Raw genomic sequence first — 23566 nt, 5'->3', positions numbered from 1 at the left:
AAATGTTGATTCAGTTTTCTGTTTCTTTCACTCAAATACGCAGTTACATAATTTTTTCATTTTGAATTTTCAATTTATATTTCAATAGTCATTTTAATGCAAATTTTTCCAGTGTCCTTTAGATCAACTCCTAACCATAAGAAGAAATTCAAAACCCACAAGAAGAAACATGAATGCTCACATTTCCTGATTCCAGCTCTATTTTATGTAGACTTGGTTGCAATTAGATGCTTCCCAGGTTAAATGTCCAGCCTTCTTGTAGAAGGCTGTAAATGTTTTTAAAATATTGTGTGTAATTTTCTTGTGAGAAGTTTGCACAGCTGCGCAAAGACTGATAGTTTAAAGCTAGGACTAATCACAGAATATGCTGAGTTGGAAGGCACTCATCAGGATCATCGAGTCCAGCTCCTGGCCCTGCACAGGACATCCCAAGAATCACACCATGTGCCTGAGAGCATTGTCCAAACACTTCCTGAAGTCAGACAGACTTGGTGCTGTGACCACTTCCCTGGATGAGTTTATTCTTTCACTGTCTTCATATTTCAAGAGGAATCCAAGCCCTCCGGGTGCAGAAACATCCATGGAGGGCAATGTGTTTTCTTGAAAAAAGAGAACTCAGCCCACTATTTCTTTTCTTATTTAGACAGATTTTGTATCTCTAAAATAGTCCTATGCCAACAGTTTGTTTAAAAAGTCCCACTACAGGTTTATCCACTTGACTTTTCTCGTTGGGAGAAAATATATATTACATGAAAAAGAGGAAAAAAGTAAAATGAATAAATACTGATTCCTAACTCAAAAAAAGTAATTTTTTTTAATGTAATAAATCAACATAAATAGAACAGAAATATCTAAATGATGGTAACAGTTAGTGGCATACCATGGAAGCAAATTTGCATTAAAAACAAATTGTTTTATCTAAACAATTAGCCAAGAAGAAAATATTTTGAGAAAAACAATCAAAATATCCAGAAGGAACAACGGCTTATAAGGCATAGGAAAACTTGAAGATCAGTCAGTCTACAACAAAGTTATATTTATTACTTTACATAATTTTATACCTTTGGCCTTGCTTTCAATCACCCTTGGGTGATTCTGTGAACTCATTCACAGCCTCAATTAAGTCCATTCAGAGCCTCAGTGAAGTCCACAAGATGCTGTATATTCCTACAAGTTTTACCAGTACACTTCTACCAACTATTATAGGGTCAGAGCCTTAGTACTTCAAATCATCTCCTTTAGAGATACATAGTGCACACAGACCTGCTTGTAGGGCAAGTTAGTTATTAAATCAATTGTTGGTTCTTAAAGTAATGCATATATGTGGATAGATTTAGTTGTTCCAAAAGTAGTGAAGACTGAAAAATGGGTTTTATTTACTGACAAAAGTAGGTGGTTGTACTATCATCAGTACAGAACCGGTATCTTCCAGAACAAAGCTGACGGCTCAGCTTCTTTCACTCCTTTAAGCTATCTGTCAACTTCTATGTAGGAAGCCATGGTTAGGGACACAAAATAGTATACAAAACTTACTTACATGTTCTGACATCACTTACTGTTCACACTGCAGCTATATCTTGTCTCCTTTCCACAAACCTTCCTTCCCTTTATCTGATGTTACACTGAAATCTGCAAATCTTGTTTTTGTTTTCCACCAACAAAAACTAAATACTTACTGAAGCTAAAAGAAACTGGTTGCAATTCTACAAACTTTACTGGATAAGAATAGTTCCTCTGAAATCAACAGGACATTTTAGGTGCTCAAGTTATAGGACAAGTGTCTCAGAGATGCTCTGTGCTTCAGGTTCAGTCACATTGGCTTTTATGTTTCTCATCTTCTCTAGTCAAGAAGATGAGAAGCTTATCAGGTTCAAAGCTGGAACAGCTACATGAAATTGTATGGTATATAATATAAAAAAAAAAGATCAAACTAGACAGCTATAAAAGCCCTTCTGATTTTAAAACCAAAGATACTTCATGGTTTAGATTTGTTTGGGCAAGGATTTTTAAAAGAGCGAAATTTCCAAATGGTACTGAAATTTAATGCTGAGACTCCAAAATCCTTGGAGCAGGCAAATTCCTTCATACCTATTAAGAATATTTGTTAACAAATTTACACTATATATTGTCCTTTATTGTTTTATGCTGTTCTTCCTTTCGTTATTCCAGGGCTAAGGAAAAGTTAAGATGTCTACCCTGCTCCCTACAAAATTACTGTTGGAAAACTGATTCCTTTAGTAAAAAGCCATAGAGATTTCTGAATCTTCTTTGAATAAAATGAAAAAAAGGAGTCTAACTTCACCTCCAATGATGAACTGAAATTGTGAATAGCTCTCAGTTTACATCGATGACATCTCATTGCTGTGATAAATAGTATGTCTCAGTATGCTTTGCAGCACCCCAAAGTTACATGATGAAGGACACCCTACTGAAAACTTATGCCTAAATGGAGACAGAACTCTCATTAAGGAAATCTCTTAGTAGGTTTCTAAGCTGGTGGTATACATTTGGGGTGTATGGACAATTTGAACCGATTTGGGCAAAATGAGCTTCAGGATGCTTTCTGGAGTTAAAACATCAGTAAGTACAGGTGAATCAGCAATATTGGAGAGCTATGCTTTTTATGTTCATACTTTTATGACCTTAAAAACTGAATCTTAAAAAAAATTTCTTTAATATGTTATTCTTAATGTTACTATTAAATTGCATAAACCAGTAAGTTCTTTTTTCCTTGGGTACGTATTAACAATTTACTTTTTGAAGATAAGTGCACAAATATGATTTGCTTTTGCAAATTGCTCCTTATTCTGTTACTGGTAAGTAATTTTTATATTACTGCAGCGTAAACAGATGCTATTTTCCAGCAGGTCTTCGGCAGTAATGAGCTAATTCAATGTGTTAAAAACAACAAAAGATCTTCAAGAATGAGCTATTTGCTTCAATAGTCCAAGCTTCTTTGAAATTTATGTTGAAATCAACCATGATAGGAAGTTAGCAAACTACTAGAAGCCTTGTTGCAAAAGAGGAACTTTAGCTCATTTATTCAAATCCTGACTGTGTTCTGTAACCTTCTTAACATGCATGTTATCCACCATATTGATCCAAAAGTTATTTAGTGTAGCTAATATAGTTCATTACTTTTCTTGTAACAAAACAACACTTGGGCATGAGTTTTGCAACTATTTCAACATTCATTTGTACGAAGTCATTATACACCAAAATCTAGAAACAATGAACCATAATGTTTTCATTGCCCTTTGAAAATTGCAAGGACCTCCTTGCCAAGAGAGAGAGAGAGAAAAAAAAAACAAACCACGAAACAGATAGCAAGCATGTTAAGTTTATATTGTGTGGGTGAAATCCTGGCACCACTTAAGTCAACAGAAATGTTGACATTTATTTCACCCATCTCATAATAAAAATACAACCAAAATGCAATAAAAGAAATAGAATAACTCAATTTACCTCCCAAAGACCATGCTTTAAAGTATAAGTAATTTCAAGAACCACAGTTATTCCAACATGAATAAATCTTACACAGACTGAAAAAACAATAATGTCACCTTAAAAGAATACTAAGGGTGTGAGTTCAAACCATGGAAGGGTAATAGCAGACAGTAAATGTTGTGATTGTAAAAGCAAGTAGTTGTACATGTAGGCTCCTATGATCTACCGAATTATGACAAATATTGCCAGTGAGTCTTGTAACTCTGTCTGAGGCAAATTAATTTGCCTGAGACAAGTTAATATTCCCAGGGCATCTTCCTGGCTTTCAGAGTTCGCAGTAACCCTAATGGCTGGAACCACGTCATCCCTGTGCCCGTACATGTCATTCTCTTCAGAGCCCTGAGAGGCCCCCACTCCCGTCTCCCACTGACATGCCTCTGTCTCTCATCTACTCCACCAGCCAAATCATAGAAACAGATGGCTTGGAAGGAATCTTAACTATTTAATTCCAACACCCCTGCCACGGGCAGGGACATCTACCACTAAACTAGACTACGCAAAGCCCTATCCCACCTGTCCTTGAACACTTCCAGGGCTAGACAATCCACAGTTTCTCTGAGAAACCTGTTCCAGTGACTCACCATCCTTGCAGTAAAGAATTTCTTCCTAATATCTAATCCACACCTACCCTCTTCCAGTTTAAAATCATCATTCTTTGCTCTTTCACTACATGCCCTTGTAAAAAGATCCCTCTCCAGTTCTCTTGTAGGCCCTCTTTAGGCACTGGAAGACTCCAGTAAGGTCATCCTGGAGCCTTCTCATCTCCAGAGTGAATAGTTCCAACTCTCTCAGCCTGTCTTCATAGGAAAGGTGCTCCAGCCCTCTGATGACCTTTGTGGCTCACTCTGGACTCCCTATAACAAGTCAACATTCTTCTTTTGTAGGGGGCCCCAGAGCTGGACACAGTACTCCAGGTGGGGTCTCACCAGAGTGGAGTAGAGGGGTAGAACTGCCTCCCTCAACTTGATGGCCATGCTGCATTTGATGCAGTCCAAGATATAGTTGGCTGTCTGGGCTACAGGTGCACCCTAATGAGTCATGCTGAGCTTCTCATCCAGTATACCAAGTCCCTCACCACAGGGCTGCTCTCAATCCATTCACTGCCCAGCCCATACTTGTGCTTGTGATTGCCCCAGACGAAGTGCAGGACCTCGCGCTTGGCCTTGTTGGACTTCATGAGGTTTACACTGGTCAACCTCTCAAGACTGTGAAGGTCCCTCTGGATAGGGACCCCTCCCTGCAGCGTGTTGACCACATCACACAGCTTGGTGGTGTTGGCAAATATGTTGACATCAGTCACCTCCATGATTTCTACGTGCATTTGCATAGTTTCCAGGAGGATCTGCCCCATGATCTTGCCAGGAACCAAGGTGAGACTGACTGGACTGTAACTTCCTGGGTCTTCTTTTTGTCCCATTTCAAAAATGGGGTTATGTTTCCTCTTTTTCAGTCAGTGGGAACTTCACCAGACTGCCATGATTTCTCAGGTATAGTGGTTTAGTCACTTCATTCGCCAGCTCCCTCATGGTCTGCAGATGCATCTCATCAGATTCCATGGATTTGTTTGCTTTCAGATTGCTTAGAGGGCCTCAAACCAGATCTTCTCTTTTCCATGCTAAAAGATTCTGATTTTCTACAATAAGCGGTTCCTCATTTTCCAAGTTCCTGCCTTTGCCTTCTGCAACTTAGGTAGTGTGTCTGGAGCACTTGCTGGTGAAGACTGAGGCAAAACAGTAACCTTAGGCTTATTCTGAGTACCCATGTCTCCCATTTCTTTCTGGAGAGGGCCCACATTTTCCCTAGTCTTCCTTTTATCACCAATACAAGCTTTCATTTTTGCCCTTGACATCCCCAGCCAGGTTTAATTCTATCAGGGCTTTAGTTTTCCTAACCTAAACCCTGGATGCTTGGACAATCTCTCTGTATTCCTCACTTGCTTCCACCCTCTGTAGGCTTTGTTTTTGTGGTTTGCATTCCAAATATAAACCAGATATTACTTCCAGCCAAGAGGTTTAAGATATATTAGCACCTTCAGGCTTACATACTTTAAATCTAATAGGTTTCTTCAGGCAGACAGCTGGCCAGGAATATAATTGGGAGCTTTCAGATTAAGCCAAAGGGTTGACTAGTCCAAATATGGTGAGAGGACAAGCAGTTATTTGCTAACAGTGGATTAAATCTATAGCAAATTACAGAGATTCTTGTGATTCCAACAATCAGTTTCAATACTTGAATTAAAATTCATAGTCAAATTACTCTAAGTTGCTTTACCTCCTTGCTGTGAATCAATCTCTTACTCTTATTCGTGTCAGGAGAAGCCATAATAAATCACCAACCTGACTTCATGAGGACATCACTGGAGGTGAAGGTGAGTATATTGAGAGGGAAAAGTAGGTAAATATTTTTGGTTCTCATTTTCCCATTCAGGGAATATAGAAATCCGCATCTTTCGGATACAAGTAGATTTTCTGAGAAAGATGGTAATTTTAAAAATCCAGATTTCAATCAGTTACCCATTTAAACTACTGTAGAACTGCTTCTGTCATTATTCCTTACTAAAAATACCAGAAATATGCTAATTGATAGACTTCAACCACCTAAACTTTTGTATAGGTTTTAGTAGTGAGCAAGAAAAAAATATGAATTAAGGCTGACTTTAGAGAAGATCTGAATCCTAAGTAACCCCAGCTCTAGATGACAGACCTCCTCTCATTTAAAAAAAAAAAAAAGAAAAAAGACTTGCACTGGCCAGTTTATTGTATTTCAGGATTCTGTCTTCAAACTTTTCTACTCTCTGGACTTGGACACACTTTCTTTAGGATGACTCCTTTGCTTTCAACCAATATCTTTATGATCATTCAGCATTAATCACTCCTGGATGGCTCTGATCTTTATCCTACTGTTTACTTGGTCACCTGAAACTTCCAATTTCTCAAATCATCTCTTTCTGTCAGTATATCCCAAATATTAATCATGAACTGTGACAGATTCAGTCTCCTTTCTTTGTACATATTCATCTCCCATTCTGCATCATCGCACCTGTTATTCAATGTTGTTTATTTGTCTCTTCTTTTATATATTTCCGTCTCCATCTCACCTCGGAACCTCACACCTACACACCTACTGCAATATTTTATTCTGTAAACCACAAATTCTGAAAACACATTTATTTACCTTTTCTACAGGCTTGACTTCAGTTGTTCTAACAAGTTATCTAATAACTTGAACCATATTCCTACAGGTTGTCAAACCCTCCCTCTTTCAAGAAAACTTAAATATGTGTTTCAGAAAGTATTTTTCCATTAATTTATTTGCTGATGCTCTGCTGCTCTCCCTAACTTATATTCTTGCTGATTGCTTAGAAAATAAGCTCTCTAGAGAAATAATCTCATCTTCCACATCTGTAAAGCATAGTATACTGCACAGATACTTAGCTGTAAACTCCTTGTATAAATGAGCCATAGTAGTCTCCAGGTTCTAAGTATACTACCTACTAAACAGTAGCTCTACAATTTTTAAGATCAGTATCACAGAATTTTCCAGACTGTACCAATAACATGTTTCCTATAAAATGATGTCCAGTGTATCTTATGATTAGTGGCTATTTATGCACATCAACGGCCATTCATTAAGGAACATGACAAAAATGTTAAGCCTATTTTCTCTTGAGACCTTACCCTTGCTTCTCACTGAAGTGACATAGACTGATTGTAACTAAACAGACATCACAGTCACAACTGAATTCATCATCAAAATGTTTACAAGTAATACAAAAATCAGTTAATAAGAGTCATCAGATTAAACTACTACTTTTTATTAGTAATAAATTTTTGAAAAGATTGATTTGACCTTGATTAATTTCACTCATTTTCTATGGGATTTGGAGGGAAAATAAACCAATTAAGAACTTGCTTCAATAGTTTAGGAAAGATCCTGTTAACAAAGAATTTTGTGCTGCCAATTCAAAGGCTGTGAAGCACCTGTAAAATTCACAGAAAATTCAGTTTATTACCACCAGAAACTATTTCCATCTTGAAACAGCAGACATGTTCAAACACACATTAGTTTTCTCTCATGATGTGAATCCAAGAAATCATCTTTTTCATCTTTTTAGCCTAGACAATGTTGTACCAAACTTCTCTTAAGTGTGAATTCACATCTCCCACTCCACGGGAATTCCTCTTCCTTACAATTCCTGCTATTAATGCAGAACACGCATAATAAAAAATTTGATCCTTCTTGAAAGGATGACAGAACTTGAGCCTCAAGTTGAAATATACCTTAACTACTGAATCTCTGCTTGGGCAAATCACAGAATCACACAGAATCAACCAGGTTGGAAAAGACCTCTGAGATCACTGAGTCCAACTCATGACCCAACACCACCCTGTACACTAGACCATGGCACTAAGTGCCACATCCAGTCTCAAATACCTCCAGAGACAGTGACTCCACCACCTCCCTCAGCAGCCCATTCTAATGTCTGATCACTCTCTCTGTAAAGAATTCTGTTCTAATGTCTAACCTAAACCTTCCCTGGCTCAGCTTAAGACTGAGCCCTCTTGTCCTACTGCTGGTGGCCTGGGAGAAGAGATCGACCCCCACCTCATTCCAACTTCCTTTCAGGGAGTTGTAGAGAGTTATGAGGTCTCCCCTGAGCCTCCTCTTCTTCAGGCTAAACAATCCCAGCTCCCTCAGCCTTTCCTCATAGGACTTGTGCTTGAGTCCCTTCACCAGTTTCATTGCCCTTCTTTGGACATTCTCCAGCACCTCAATATCCTTCCTGAACTGAGGGGCCCAGTACTCAAGGTATTGCCTAACTAGTGCCAAGTACAGGGGCAGAATCACTTCCCTGGTCCTACCGGACACACTATCCCTGATATAGGCCAGGATGCCATTGGCCTTCTTGGCCACCTGGGCACACTGCTGGCTCATGTTCAGCTTCCTGTTCATTAGAACTCCTAGGTCCCTTTCCTCCTGGTCACTCTCCAGCGACTCTGTGTCCAACCTGTAGCACTGCAGGAGGCTGTTGTAGCCAAAGTACAGGACCCAGCACTTGGTCTTGTTAAACATCATACCTTTGGATTCAGCCCAACTCTCCAGCCTGTCAAGGTTCCTCTTACCCTCCAGCAAATTGACCCTGCCCCCCAACTTAGTGTCATCTGCAAATTTATTGATGGTAGACAATCCTCTCATCCAGATCATCGATAAAGATATTAAACAGGACTGGGCCCAACACTGATCCCTGGGGGACACCACTAGTGACTGGTCGCCTACTGGGTGTAGCACCGTTCACCACCACTCTCTGGGCCCGGCCCTCCAGTCAGTTTCTAACCCAGCACAGAGTGCCCCTGTCCAAGCCGTGGGCTGCCAGTTTTTCCAGGAGTATGCTGTGGGAGACGGTGTCAAAGGCTTTGCTGAAGTCCAGGTAGACACATCCACAGCCTTCCCCTCATCCACCAGGCGGGTCACCTGATCATAAAAGGAGATCAGGTTGGTCAGGCAGGACTTGCCCCTCCTAAACCTGTGCTGGCTGGGTCTGATCCCCTGTCCATTCTGTAGGTGCCATGTGATCGCACTTCAGATGATCTGTTCCATAACTTTGCTGGGCACCGAGGTCAGGCTGACAGGCCTGTAGTTTCCCAGGTCTTCCTTCCAGCCCTTCTTGTGTATGGGCATCACATTATCCAGTTCCCAATCATCTGGGACCTCCCTGGTGAGCCAGGACTGGTGATAAGTGACAGAGAGCGGCTTGGCAAGCTCTTCTGCCAGCTCCCTCATCACCTGTGGGTGGATTCCTGCTGGTCCCATAGACTTGTGAGGATCCAAGTGGCTCAGCAGGTCCCTAACTTCCTGCTCCTGCATAACAGGGGAGCTATTCGGCTCCCTGTCATTGTCTACCAGCCCAGGAAGCCAGATGTTCTCAGGACAACCTGTCTTCTTGTTGAAAACTGAGGCAAAGAAGGTGTTAAGTCAGTCTTTTTCTCATCTTCGGTAACTCTGTTCCCCTCCATGTCCAACAAAGAATGGAGGTTTTCCCTGCCCCTCCTTTTGCTACTGATGTATTTATAAAATCACTTTTTGTTGTCTTTAACAGAAGTGGTCAGATTAAGTTCAAGTTGTGCTTCTGCCTCTCTAATTTTCTTTCTACATGACCTAACTACATTCCTAAACACTTCATGAGTTGCCTGCCCTTTTTTCCAAAGGCAATAGACTCTTTTTCCCTAATTTCCTGCAAAATATCCCTATTCGGCCAGGCCAGTTTTCTTCCCCACCAACTCGCCTTTCAGCACATAGGGACGGCCTGCTCCTTCAAGATTTCTTTCTTGACGTAAGTCCATCCTTCCTGGACCCCTTTGTTTTTAAGGGCTGTTTCCCAAGGTGTTCTCTGAACCAGCCTACTGAATAGGTTAAAGTCTGCCCTACAGGAGTCCGGGGTAGAGGTTTTGTTGATGCCCTTCCTTACTTCACCAAGAATTGAAAACACTATCATTCTGCAGTCATTGTAGCCATCCATGGCAGCACTCCAGTCATGTGAGTCATCCCACCACCTCTCCCTGATGGTGACTATGTCATAGCTTCCCTGCTGCATGATGGCTTTTTTTTTCTTTCCCAAATTGTGTGCATTAGTGTACACGTACTTCTGCCGGGCTGCTGATATCATTCCTAACCGTGGCTTTCCACCCCTAGGCTCTTCTCTGGAGAGCCTGGTTTCAACCCCTTCCCCCTTCAAACCTAGTTTAAAGCCCTCTTGATCAGCCCTGCCAACTTATATGCTAGGGTTCTTTTGCCCTTGCTAGGTAGACGAAGCCCATACGACTCTAGCAGGTTTGGTACCATAAATTTTGCCCCATGATCAAAAAAAAAACCAAAAATTCCACTGGTGGCACTAATCCTTTAGCCACCTATTGATAAGATGGGTTTTCCTACTCCTCTCTTGCTCTTCATGCCTGTTACTGCAGGAATTGAGGCAAACACCACCTGTGCTCCTGTCCCATCAACTAATCGACCTTAAAGTCCTTTTTAATTGCCCTGGTACCTCTTTTATCGATCTCATCACTGCCAACCTGTACTACCACCAGTGGGTAATAATCAGAGGGCTGAATTAGCTCAGGGAGTCTCCTGCTAATATCCCTCACCCCGGCCCCAGGAAGGCAGCAGACATCCCTGTGGGATGGGTCTGGTCACCATACAGGGCCCTCAGTTCCCCTCAGAAGGGAATCACCGACTACAACTTCCCTTCTTTTTTCTTAATAGCTGTGGTTGTGATCCATCTATTAGACAGGGTGCAACCAGGAGATCCTCCAGACAGGTCTTTTTCTTGAGTGTCATCTGCCTGTCTCTCTGGGTCCAGGGCCTCATACCTGCTCTTTAAGGGCATCTGGGGAGGTGATGGGGGCGGGAGGGGATTCTTTTACCTCTCTGACCAGGGACCTGTTTCCATTCCCCCCCCATCTACTTGGTCTGTTCCATCTGCCTGATGGCAGGACGGGTAGAGCTTCTCTGATTCCTGCTGGACTTCTTTTGGGGTTGAAAGGGTGTGATTCCACCAGCCTATTTCCCTTTCACCTTCCCTAATACTCCTTAGCCTCTCTACTTCTTCCTTAAGCTCTGCAATCCCATGAGAGAGAAATGACTAAGTGGTGACCATTAATACAACACAACCTATTTTAGCCAGCACTCTGTACTAGAACGTTTGTTTTCTCACTGCTGTCTCCACTCCTCGTGATCCCTGCTGCTGAATATCATTACATCTGCCCCTTTCTTCTCCTGAATAACTGTCCTCTCCTTATTTCTTGACAAGCTTTTTTGTAGAAACATCACCTCCAACAGCACTAAGTTAGCATAGGTCAAGCTAAGAAACCTACAAAGATGATGGGCTTCTCTTCTGCATCTCATGTCTTGTTGGCTCACCTTGTTAGGCAGGCCTGTCTCACCAATCAAGACACAGGGCTCAGATTCTAAAAGAAAAGCCAAAATAGTACTGCACCATTTTTACCTATATATGATGTACATTTTCATAGCTCTTCTCTGAAGGAAGCTGCATTCTTACAGTCTTCTCAAGAACTAAAGAGATACAAATTAGTCATGTACAATAATTTTAGAATAAAAATTCCTTGTCACTGGGAATTATGAAAAAAAAAACCCTGTTAAATTCAGTAAAAAAAAAAATCTTCATTCCTCCAGTGTCCAAGGTGTTAATTATTTCTATATATTGCATGTTTTCTGACATCTTCGGACTTTTTTACTCATTTATTCCCGCTTCTCAAAATGTATTTACATTAGAAATTTACTTTATTGCAACCATTTATCACCACATGTAATTCTGGTACGAAATGTATGTTAGAGAATAAATTAAAGCCATGACAGGTAACTTATGACGGGTTATTTAACTGGAATTGTATTAGCAAGAGTCATTAAAAATCTCTATTCAATAACAAAAAAAAGTCTTCCTTATGTCATTACAATAAGTAGTAGGAGTCTTTGGAAAGGTAATGCAGATCGATGTACCTGTAAAATAAAAATTATGCCATATGCTCACATTAATTACTAAACCATAAAAATAAACAGATTGTCATTTTGGAAGAACAATTACTACACAAGTGATGGAATTTTGTATTTGGCAAACAAGGTATTCAAGCAGGCAGAACATAAGGACTGAGGCTCAGCAATTATTTGATTTGCAATTTAGTGCTTTTATCATCAATTTAAAAAGAAACAAAACACCTGAGCAAATGCCCCATAGTTTTAAAATTACTGTATATATAACTGCCCTATTGAATTATAATATTTGGACATGTTTTGTGTTGCTCTGTGAGAGATAATAGTGCTGAGGTGTCTGCAGCTAATGAAAACATAACACCTTCTATTTGGTGGCATGGCTCACTGTAGAAAAGCAATATATCACTGTCCTGAAAATGACCAGCAGGAATAGGAAAAAGAGCTACTGCTAATTAAACCTTTTATGTAAAAACATGATTACTAATCAAATCTTTATTATCCCATACTCTCACATTCTTTCTTCTTCATTTACACTTCGTTCTGTAGACCTTGAGGTATGAGATTTATGGTAGACATATATGTTGTGGTTTTTTGATGCTGTGAGAGGATAAACTTGAGACAATGATAATTTAGAAAAGATACCTAAAATAAAAAAGTGACCATAGGAGAAAAAAGAATGGTACAGTTAAACTACATCTGATCTTTCTGACAGCTAATTACAAGTCATATTTAAGTTACTAACAAAATAGAAAGTGCTTCCTCAAGCTGAAATTTCATCTTTCTTGTGACATCTGAAAACCACCTTTATTACAAGGAAAGCATTATTCAGTAAGGATCACAATTTAAAACATATTTCCCTTAAAGAAAGAAACAATGCCTTTTATTTTAACTATTTAATTACTATGAAATTTGCTACACAGCCATGTCATATAGGTTGAATACTGAAGATAAATATAGCCCTAGCTAAATATCCAATTAAAAGCCAACAAAATAGCTTTTGCAAAAATTCTGTGTGAGCATATATTAAGTTTCTTCTAGTGAAGTACCACATAAAAATTTGATTTTTAATTTATATAGTTATAATTATTACAATATTTGTACAATGAAACGAAAAAGTTTCAACTTATTTGAAATAGAAAAGCATTCTTCTTCTAATCATGTAGGGAATGATCAACTAAAATTATTTTTGTCCAAGAAATAATAAAATCAAAGCAAGCACTGACAATTTCATCAAGACTCTAAATGTAAATTAAAATACATCAGACAAAAGGCTTGAAGACAAGTGATTCTCCCACCAAGGGATGATTTTCACTTGTCTGCAGGTGTAACATTATGTGCACTGATGGGCTGATCAACAGAACAGAACTTCTCCCCAGCTGTAATCAGGAGCGATTGATGGTTGGGACAAAAAAATTGATTATCATGACAAGTCCACTGATGCAGAGAAAGTATGCTATGATGGGGAATGGATAAAACCTGTTCAGAGATTACCTTATAAAGTTTCCTTTCTAAGGAATAAAAAAGAAACATTTATGCCCATCAAAAATTGCTAACATAAATTAATTCAGTATATTTGCCATGCATCTATATCTAAACTTATCCCACCATGACACAATGAGACCTATAGAAACAACAAACAGAATAAACCCTTTTATTTTTAAAATCATAATTTTTGATCACCTCATCAAACAATTACATATGTGAAAGTACCTACATCATCTACAAGTAGACCATTACTTAAGTTTGAATACGTTTTGAATTCATAATCCAGCTTTTAAAGGCCATGGGGGAGTTAGGTGTAAGTGCTGTATTGAATTCTTTGCTGAAAAGAAGTCAGTCCCCTTTAGCCATTTAAAACCTTAAAAGACTTCATTTTCAATTGAGCTTAAAAAAAATGCACGCGTGTGGGCAATACACCCTCAAAAGTATAGTTCAAATATACGCTTTTTTTATTCCAATATAAAGCTTTTAAAAAGAGATACTGGCTTGTGCATCCACTCCCTCAGAGGATAAGGCTCCCAGCTGTTAGCTGTGATGTGAGTAAGTAAGTACACAGAAGAGGAATATCTCCAGAGACTGTAAAAGACATGAGAGAAGTGATAAAAGAACAAAGGACTGAAAAAGTCAGACCTGGAAGTTCTGAAGTGGAATTTGTTTACATCAGGGGCAGTTATGTTTAGTAGTAATTGTCACAAAAGTAAATATTACATTTGCTATGAGAGGAGGCTGCGTAGATACAGTGGAAAAAAATATATCACAGTTACCCCAGGGAGCGCAATTTTACTGACCATAAAGAGAAAAGCAAAAGGTGTCCAGAGTTAGTGTAAGATTATTTGGAAAGATTTTATGCATGTTGGAAGAGTATATAATAACCAAAGCCAAGTAAAAGCACAACGTTTCTCTTAATGCATTTTTAGAAGAAATTAGTGCGTGAGCATGTGTGTGTTTTCTAAAAAATACAATTTGCTGCACATTTTCTTCACTCTGTACTCTTTCTATGAACCAGACTGGCATATACCCCTGTCTGTTTCTGTTCTGCAAGTTCTTCTTTGTGTCCTTAACAGTGCTTAAGAAAGTGAGCAAGGAGTCACTAATTGGTAACAAAAAGTAGACAGTATTTTGCCATTATTACAGTGAAATCTTTTATCTGCACCTACTATTAAAAATCCAGAATTTCAGATTCTCTATTGTATAAATTCTCATTTTTAAAAATAAATCTGTAAGGAAGAACTTAGAACAAAATAAAAGGGTAGATGAAGATCGCACAACAAGGAGTTTAAAATCTATCTTTCCTTTTAGGTGATGACTTGCTCATGGAAAGTGGTTTCTGTAAAGAGTCCCCAGCACAGTTGTTCATAGATTTCAATTGCTTGTTAGAGTTGACTGATTTACTTCCCACGTTGACTGAAGAAGCTGACAGTAAAAATTGCTTCAAATACAAGTGAATAGCAAGAACTGAAAAGCAGAGAATTGTCTCCTTGAAGTTTAAACAGGCAGTCTTTTCCATGAATGGCACAATAGAGAACTAGAAGAGAGACCTTCTATACCCTCTTTTATACTGTCTATGTTTTCCCCTGTCTATACCCATTCCCCATGTATAAAATGGTATTTTTCTATATACAATTAAAAACTACTAAGCATTGTCTTCTTTTCCCACAATTCCAGCCAAAGACTTCAAAGAAACTCTAGTTAGCCACTACCTGCCCAACTTCAGCATCTGATTTTCATTCTCATGTTCCTCCACCTTCTTTCAGGCTCAAAATCTTTCTGACTCTGTTGTAACCCAAAGAATGTAGGTACAGGACCAAATTCATTAAAACAGCTGGAAACAAATATGTAATTTGCCTGGAAGTCATCTTAGTGCATGACAGATAATCCACATTAAGCATGCTCCCGACACTGAAAGCAGATTTTGGAAATTCTAGAACCTATGAGACCATTTGGATCTGCATCCTGCCTCCCAGTATAATGTTTTCTGGTACATTCTTCTATATTAATTTAACCTTTTCTGAGAGAAAGGAAACTTCTGATAGTAAAACACATGGATGTGTTCAAACACAGGAGAGAGGTTGCTTTTATTTCCAACTTTCTGTCTTACTAACTACTATCACCTCTGCCTTTCCTTCTGCTCTTTTTTCAATTCTGTGATCCATGCCCCAGCCTAAGTTAAGTTGGCCCCAAAAGGGCAAATACTGCAACCATTCACTCCAGTGCCAGAAGCAGAAACCTTTTATATTCCAGTCAGAATACTGGTTATTAATCTTTTGCAAATTATAAACAGGACTATTGTAGAGAGCCGTGTTCTATTAACATATCATTTCTATCAAATGCAAGTAATTTAAAAGAGATGTCAAAACTTCTGCACAATAGACTTGTTTTGTCAAAATAAGTGAATGCTTTGAAAATGAAAAAACCTCATAGGATGAACAGAGGTAGGAAGAAAGCATTGACAAAATAAAAATGTCTAAGCTTCACATAATCTAAATCCTATACAGCAACATCTGATGATCATCTGAATGTTTTAATCTCTCTAGCATCATGTTTCTATACCGACTCTGATATTCAGCTGACATAGATTTTGTCCTCCTCAAACCTCAACCTCTGCTTGTCCAGGGACTAGGTAGCTGGAAACATTTGACTTTCCTTTCTCCTGGATATATAGTTTAGGTTGTAAAAGACCTTTAAGATCCTCAGGTCCAACCATTAACACAGAATTGCCAAATCCACCACTAAACTATGTAACTAAATGCAACCTCTACCCACATTTTAGATACCTCCAGGGATGGTCAACCAACCACTTCCCTGAGCTGCGTGTTCCAGTGCTTAATTTAGACATTCTCTCTTCAACTATCACTGCTGAATGTGGCTGGAGAGTGAATTTTGAGAGGAAAGTGTAAGTCTTGTAATACAAATAAAGTGGATAACAAGGCACTCCATTCTCTCCCCATCAGCAACAGTCTAAGTAATCAGCTGACATTAAGAATGTGCTTCCTTCATGTTCAAAACTTTCCTTCTTTCCTACTGTCTTCTTGACCTCAGGTAATGCCTCTGTGAGCCTGATACCTCTGGGTTGGTCCATGTTCTGAAACAGTACAGATTTCCTAGACAGAATAGGTTACTTCCATTACGAGAGAGGAGATAGGTGCAAGGATTAGAGAAGAGTTTGTGCAGAGAGTTCCACAGCTTGCATACAACTTAGAGACCACTCACAGCAGCTACTGAGGGTCACCCAAAATATTTGCAAAATAGTTTGCAACCAGTGCTTAAAAGGCAAGGAAATAGTCACGAGCTTAGGATATCAGTCAGTGGATCCAGCTCAACACCTCCAAAAGTACTCCGAAGCTAAACAACAAGATATGAATAATTTCTACTTCTAGCTTGTATAGATTCATAGAAGTACTATATAGAAAGTGAAAATTATGAGAAAAGTCCTTTATACAACAAAAGGAAATTATTTATACTTTCTATTAAACATTTAAGAAACTTTAAGAAACTATAGGTTATGTGAAAATTTATTACTACTTTTCAACAGATTATTCTGGATTTTATAAATTAAGTTATTTATTTCCTACATGAAAAAGGTTACTTATAACAAAATTAAGATTATTTTCTTTCAAAATAGAACACAATTTTAATAATAATAAAACACAGGGAAAGACCAGACCTGCACAGGGTCTGACTGCAATTCATATTATGGTTTTTAAAACTGTGGTATAGGAAAGAGGAGTTAATGCTTCTAAAATGTGCAGGCTATGCCTATAAAAACAGACTCCACTGAACATTGTACTGAGTAAATTATACTAGGTTGTTTTCAAAATTTTTCATGTGTGCAACGCAAATGCAAAATATTCTGTGCTATTTGATTAGACTTTTGGAATACCAAAAAGTCAAATATCTTGAAATATTTTTTAGTAATTCTTTAGGGTTTCTATAATGTGTTGGTGTAAATGCCAGATATCCCATGGAAATCTCCACACTTTCTACGATTACTTGCTACATTTTCTAGTGAATACCATGAACCAGCACCTCTGGGAAAGTGTCAAATTATGAGTGTATTTCCATACATATATATATATATATATATGGAATTACACACACACACACACACATACATATACATATATAAGTTAATTTTGGATGAAGTTTTATTCATGTTAAGGTATAAGTGCTGCAGTCAATACTATACCCTAATAGAGTAACGCTGATTGTAAAGGGATGCTGAGTATCTCTAAATGTGTGCAGAAGAGAACCTTCTTAAAGAATCAGGCTGATGAATTTATAGAACACAGACACATTAGTTTGGAAAAACAAAAGTAAAATGTCCTAAGGTAACAAATAAATAAATGTGCTTGTTGACTGGCAATACCTGCAACAAATGACTTTGATTAAAAGAGCTGTGCATTACAATTCAAGCAGAAATTGTTTTGTTTATACCAAACCAGGACCCAGGACTCCAGATCAATTGTAAATCTAAATCTAACCCATAATTGGAAATACAACAGAACATGTAAAACATAAGAGTCTGTTGTTATTGCCACACATAGAACAGTGGTCGAGGCAAATAGTTCAGACTGCTTCAAACACCATTTAAGGATATCTCTGTAAGTTGAAAAATAACAGATTTGAAATCAGAAGGGTGAAATGCTAATAACTTCTAGCAGTTATCTGCACCAGCCTTTCCTGATTCTTAATGGACCAACATTTTAAAGTTCCCCTCTTTTGTTGAAACAGAAGCTACAGGTGTGACCATCATTTGGCATGGACGAGGAATGAAATCTCTGTTATATCCTCCAAATCACACAAACAGGTTTGCAAAGTAGTCAAGCAGTAGGTCGTATAATCCCTCTCTCAGGTCTGGGACTACATCCAGCATTTCCTGTCCATCTTCAGCAACAGGTGTCTAATTTGCAAATACTCTCTGCCAACAGGCACCCCACACTGTCCCTATGTATCTTCTTCCAGAACTTCACTACTGTTATAGCGAGAATTGTTTCATCAAGCAGTTCAACAAAAAATTTCTTCATTAAAATTAATCTGAAGAGCTAATCAAATTTATTCTTCTATCAAAACCAAGGAACACAAAAATCAATTGGTCACTAAACTCTTATTAACCTCCTTTCAGATATGGAAAACCTACTATATTTTCCTGGTATTTTCTACTGTACATCTATCCAGTTCTTTCTGCTTTCCCTAGCTGAGTGAAGTTCTTTTCACATCTTGTCATACTAGTGGATGTGTTCTAAATTCTGAAACCAGTTATGCTTCTGTGGAAGTATGATGACCATTGCTATAAATAATTCTTCACCTGAGGCATTGTCAATTTCAAATCATGGAATCATAGAATAGTTTGAGTTGGAAGAGACCTTCTAAAGGTTATCTAGTTTTGCACCCCTGAAATAAGCAGGGACATCTTCAATTACATCAGGTTTCTCAGAACCCAGTCCAGCTTGACCTTGAAAGTTTCCAGATATGAGGCATCTACCATCTTTCTGGGAAACCCATTCCAGTGTTCTACCACTCTCATTTTAAAAAACTTATTTCTTATATCTGTATCAAACTGACTCTTTCAGTTCAAAACCATTACCCCTTCTACCAAAATAGGGTCTGTTAAAAAGTTTGCTCCTGTCTTTTCTATAGGCCTCCTCTACTGAAAGGCCACAATGAGGTCTCCCCACTGCATTCCCTTCTACAGATTGAACAACCTCAACTTCCTCAGCCTTTTCTCATAGGAGAGGTGTTTGATCTCACTGATAATCTTGGTGGCCCTCCTCTGGACCTGCTCCAACAGATCCATGTCTTTCCTGTACTCAGGACCCCAGAGCAGAGCAGAGGAGAAGAATCTTCTCTCTCAATTTGATGGCCGTGTTGCTTTTGATGAAGCTCAGGATAGGGTTGGCTTTCTGGGCTCCAAGTGCATATTGTTGGGTCATGTCCAGTCTCTCATCCACAAGCACACTCAGTCCTGATCAGGGCTGCTCTTGAATATTTGCTGTGGAATACTTACCTACTGAGAAATGTTACATTTTGGGGGAAAAATTATCACAGGATTAGTTGAGTGGTTTCCTTTTTCTTTTTTTTTTCTTCCCCCCCTCAGTATCCGTTCTTAATGCATATTTGGATTATGATTCAGTATAATTCCTTTTTTGCCATTAAGCCAGACATGTACTCATTTTACTGCTTGTGCATTTACTTTTTCCAGTCTAAGCACAATAGTTTGTGCTTTTATTTACTGCACTTGTCGGAATTCCAGATTATTTTCTCCAGCTGCTGAAGACAATTTTGGACTCCAATCCTGAACTTACCAGCTTCCATCAGGAGCCTGGCACTCTCCATCTAGGTGTCATCCAAAAACTTGGTATATGTATACTCTATTCTATCAGGTACAGTGCCAATGAAAATTTAGAGTAGCAATAAGAATGGAACAGACTCTTACAGATCCTGACTTCTTGTGATCTTTTGTTTTGACAGGAAACCATCAGCAACTATTTTCACTACAGTTCTTCAATCTGTTGTGCAACCAACTTTTAATAATTTCACTTGGACCATATTCCCCTACTTGCTTTACAAGACTGTCACATAGGACTTTACAAACCCTTGTTAAAGCCAAAATACATCACAGCTATTTATTCCCTATTATCCATTAGGCCAATTACCCTGTCAAAGGAAAAAAATTAGATTGGTTTGACATGATTTGTTCTTGACAAATTCATGTTGACTGTTTCTTATTGCCTTATTATACCCTAGGTGCTTACAAATTGATACTTTAATCATTCGTTCTAGATGTCAAGCATAGCCTAAATAGGATATAAGTCCTTTGATCCTGCTTCTTTCCCCACAAAATTTAGAACCACAGTAAAATACTGCAGAGCTATATTGCATCCTTATCCTCAAAAAAATTCTTCACTGTTGTTTAACTGCAAGAGCACTTTTTGAACTCTGATGGCTTCATACAGTTGAACTATATGTCAATTCAGTGATACTTTTTTTTATAGAGATGGAGAAAAACAAGGTAAAAAACAACAAATAAGGACTGATGAGAATTCAGCTCCTGATTTTCAGAGAAATATTATTGTGGTTGCTATTTAAGTAAAACAATAATTTCTGGCTAACATAATTGGAAATATTTTTACAGTGTATCAGAATGAAATTCAAATCCTGTGAACACATCAGAACTCTGTCCAACCTTTCTTTAAAGGCAATCTGAATCATCACTCAGCCATCTGCATTAACAAGAGGGAAGAAAAATAGATAACCCCTTTGGAAGAATTGACCTTGTTGATAGATATCAATAACTTGATAACTTCATCAAATATTGAAATCAGAAATGTGGGCAAAAGAAGATGAAATAGTCAAGACAGGAAAATTTAGTAAGTGCTTTCTTTTTCTCTTTTTCCCAAGCCATTAGCAGAAAATTTACTTCTACAGCTACCTATAGGCACATGAGTTATCCTACTGAAGTCAGCTGCACTTCATTTTACAGGGTACTTTTAGTAGATATTTAATGTGAAGCATGCATTTAACAGTTCTTCTGACCTGGTGCAATACCTCTCAGCAGCTGCCAACATCTAAATGACAATACAGGCACTTGCACCCAAGCACATCTGTAAACGTTTTGCCCTGTACCGGATGCACAATGTGATTGTAGATGTTGTATATAGATTTCCCTGAATGAAAAAAAAAATGGACTCCACAGAACCTACCTCTACTGTTCTAATGTCTTTTCTCAGCATGGAGAGGCTTTGGTTATTTACTCTTTCCTCCCTTCCCTTTTGTGAAAAGATTTATTTTAAAAAGAAACACTGAACATAAAGCTGTCATGAAGATTTATAGAAAACTCCTTTACAAAGAAGCTAAATGATTTTAGACTATTGTATTGCCTTTTCTCATTTTTTTTAAAATGTAATTTTGATACCATGTAACCTGAAAAAAAGCTCTGCTGCTCCTAAAGAAATCCATATCAAAAGGGAGAAAATTCTGTATTCTCTGCAAAAATGAAAAGTCTCACAGACCAGTTTTATTGTAAACATTTTCATAATATTGCTGTGCAGCAGATAAATGGAATTTCTATTCATTACTTTCTGATAAATCCTATCTCCAGCATCTAAAAGTAGAGACATATTGGTAGAAGAGACACAAAGCCTAGGTTTCTAGACAGAAAAGGTATTTATTGTTGTTATGGATTTAAATCATATTCAATAAAATATGATGAAAATGAAAGGTATGAATATTGAGTAAATGAAAAAATTTTTATGATAGTAGGAGAAAAACATAAAATGTGGGTGCTTGCCATTCATATAGTAGAGTTATCAAAAAATGATAGCTAACAACTCTTTTTCTTCAAAGCAATCTTTTCTTTGAGTCTCAATATTAAATCTTTAGTTTAGCACATTGTTGCTTTATACACTGGTGGACATTTCAGAATTACCTAAGCAATGGAGGAAATAGCTCTGCCTATTCCTCTCACATTGCAAAAAAACATTCTTAAACTGAAATGGAACTGTGACTACATCTCATGTATTGAAAAACCTCAGCAGAGCACTTTGTGATTTTCAGTAGTAATAACTATAAGCACTGGAATGAGAAGAGACCATCATAAAGATATCCACAAATCGCTTCTGTGTGGTAGAAAAAAGGGGAAGAGATATCATCCCAGGTTAATCAATGGACAACTTTCGGATCATAATCTCTCCATCAATCAGCGACACTGGAATTGCTTTAAAAATTAGGTGAATATTAGAAGTGGAAAGTGAAACATACTCATCAAGAAGGTCTCCCCCTTCCATAAAGTTAATATTGATCTACTCTGAGAGGAGGGCATTAAAACAACCTTCTTCTGAGTAGTGTCGGTTATTTGGAGTTCAAGCCTCTAACACCTGAAGGTGTGAAGGGACAGTTAAATATCTGCTTAACAGCTTGTCTTCCAAGTGTTTTCTGTGAACAGCTTAAATTAATAAATTTCTTCTGAAACCAGCTTTTTGGACACCATGGATGACTCTGAAAATGGCCACTGCTTCTTTCCCCTCTCTTTTTGGAATACTTTCTAAGAGAGCCAGAAAAGGAACAGTATGGGACCATAGCAGTCCTCTGAGTAAAAAGTATCAGTATGCACTGATAACTTGTTTGTTTCTCTGTAGAAGCATTTTTATTTCAGACATTTTATTCTGGAAAAGGTCTAACGCCTGTCAGCTGGAAAATTTTCCACTCCATATATCAATCCGAGTTGTGTAACTGCTAATGACTAAGTCATTTTAATGATGTGTTCATCCTTTCTTTTGTCTGGATGTTTTTGCAGGCTAACGAATGGTATACCCTCTTTGAAAGGAGATGTTTCACTCTGGTATGTTACACTAAAGCGTTTGATATCTCTTGTAGCTATATACTGTGTATGATTCAGTGTGACATGCTTTTTCCTAAGACAAAGCTGAAAATTGTGATAAGTTGGGCTGCTCAGTCGGTGAGATCCACTGTAACCCAGAAGCCTCCATCATCCCCTCCTCATGAATGACTCAGTATCCACAGTCCTAATTCTGGCATCTGGCTTCTAAATGGAAGAGCCTAATTTGACTCCTTTATTTCTATCTGTGAGGGACATGACGACTCCAGAGAGGGTATTATCCTTCCTTGTACCACTCTTTGAAAATTATGCCAATATTATAAGAGGAAGGTGTCCATTCAGTAGGTGAATTAGAAAATCTGGAGTCATCAGTAAAATTAAATATGTGATGCTGACTGGTCTGGAAATTGTGACTGAGATCTTGTTTAAATTATTTCTGAGGAATAAAAAGCTAAGTGGCATGAAAAGAGCTGTATTATTTTCTCCCTTAGGAGGGCAATCTTTAAAATTAGGCTTCAAAGTTCAATTTAAGTTTTTGACAAGATCATGGCTTTAATAAATAACCAATAAACTAAAAATAGTACAAACTGTACATAAATATCTGCCTACAGAGAAGCAGGAGCACACAAGAATTATTTCACTTCTTCCTATGACTGGCATGAGGAAGGACCCTAGTGGACACTTTTGGGTTTGACCTTACTCTAAATTCAAACATTTTTATTC

At 38.1% G+C, this 23566-nt stretch overlaps 1 protein-coding gene across 4 annotated transcripts in view; it reads right to left on the bottom strand.

Moving 5' to 3' along the window:
• Positions 1 to 23566, bottom strand: part of ZNF385D (zinc finger protein 385D) — a 324809-nt gene that overhangs the window by 66725 nt on the left and 234518 nt on the right. The window lies entirely within an intron of this gene.

This window comes from Manacus vitellinus, unplaced genomic scaffold (genome assembly GCF_001715985.3).
Source record: "Manacus vitellinus isolate BGI_N305 unplaced genomic scaffold, ASM171598v3 scaffold_3_pilon, whole genome shotgun sequence".
Taxonomy (NCBI): Eukaryota; Metazoa; Chordata; class Aves; order Passeriformes; family Pipridae; genus Manacus; species Manacus vitellinus.
Note: the sequence above shows the minus strand (reverse complement) of the source record. Positions and strands in the feature narration are given on the sequence as shown.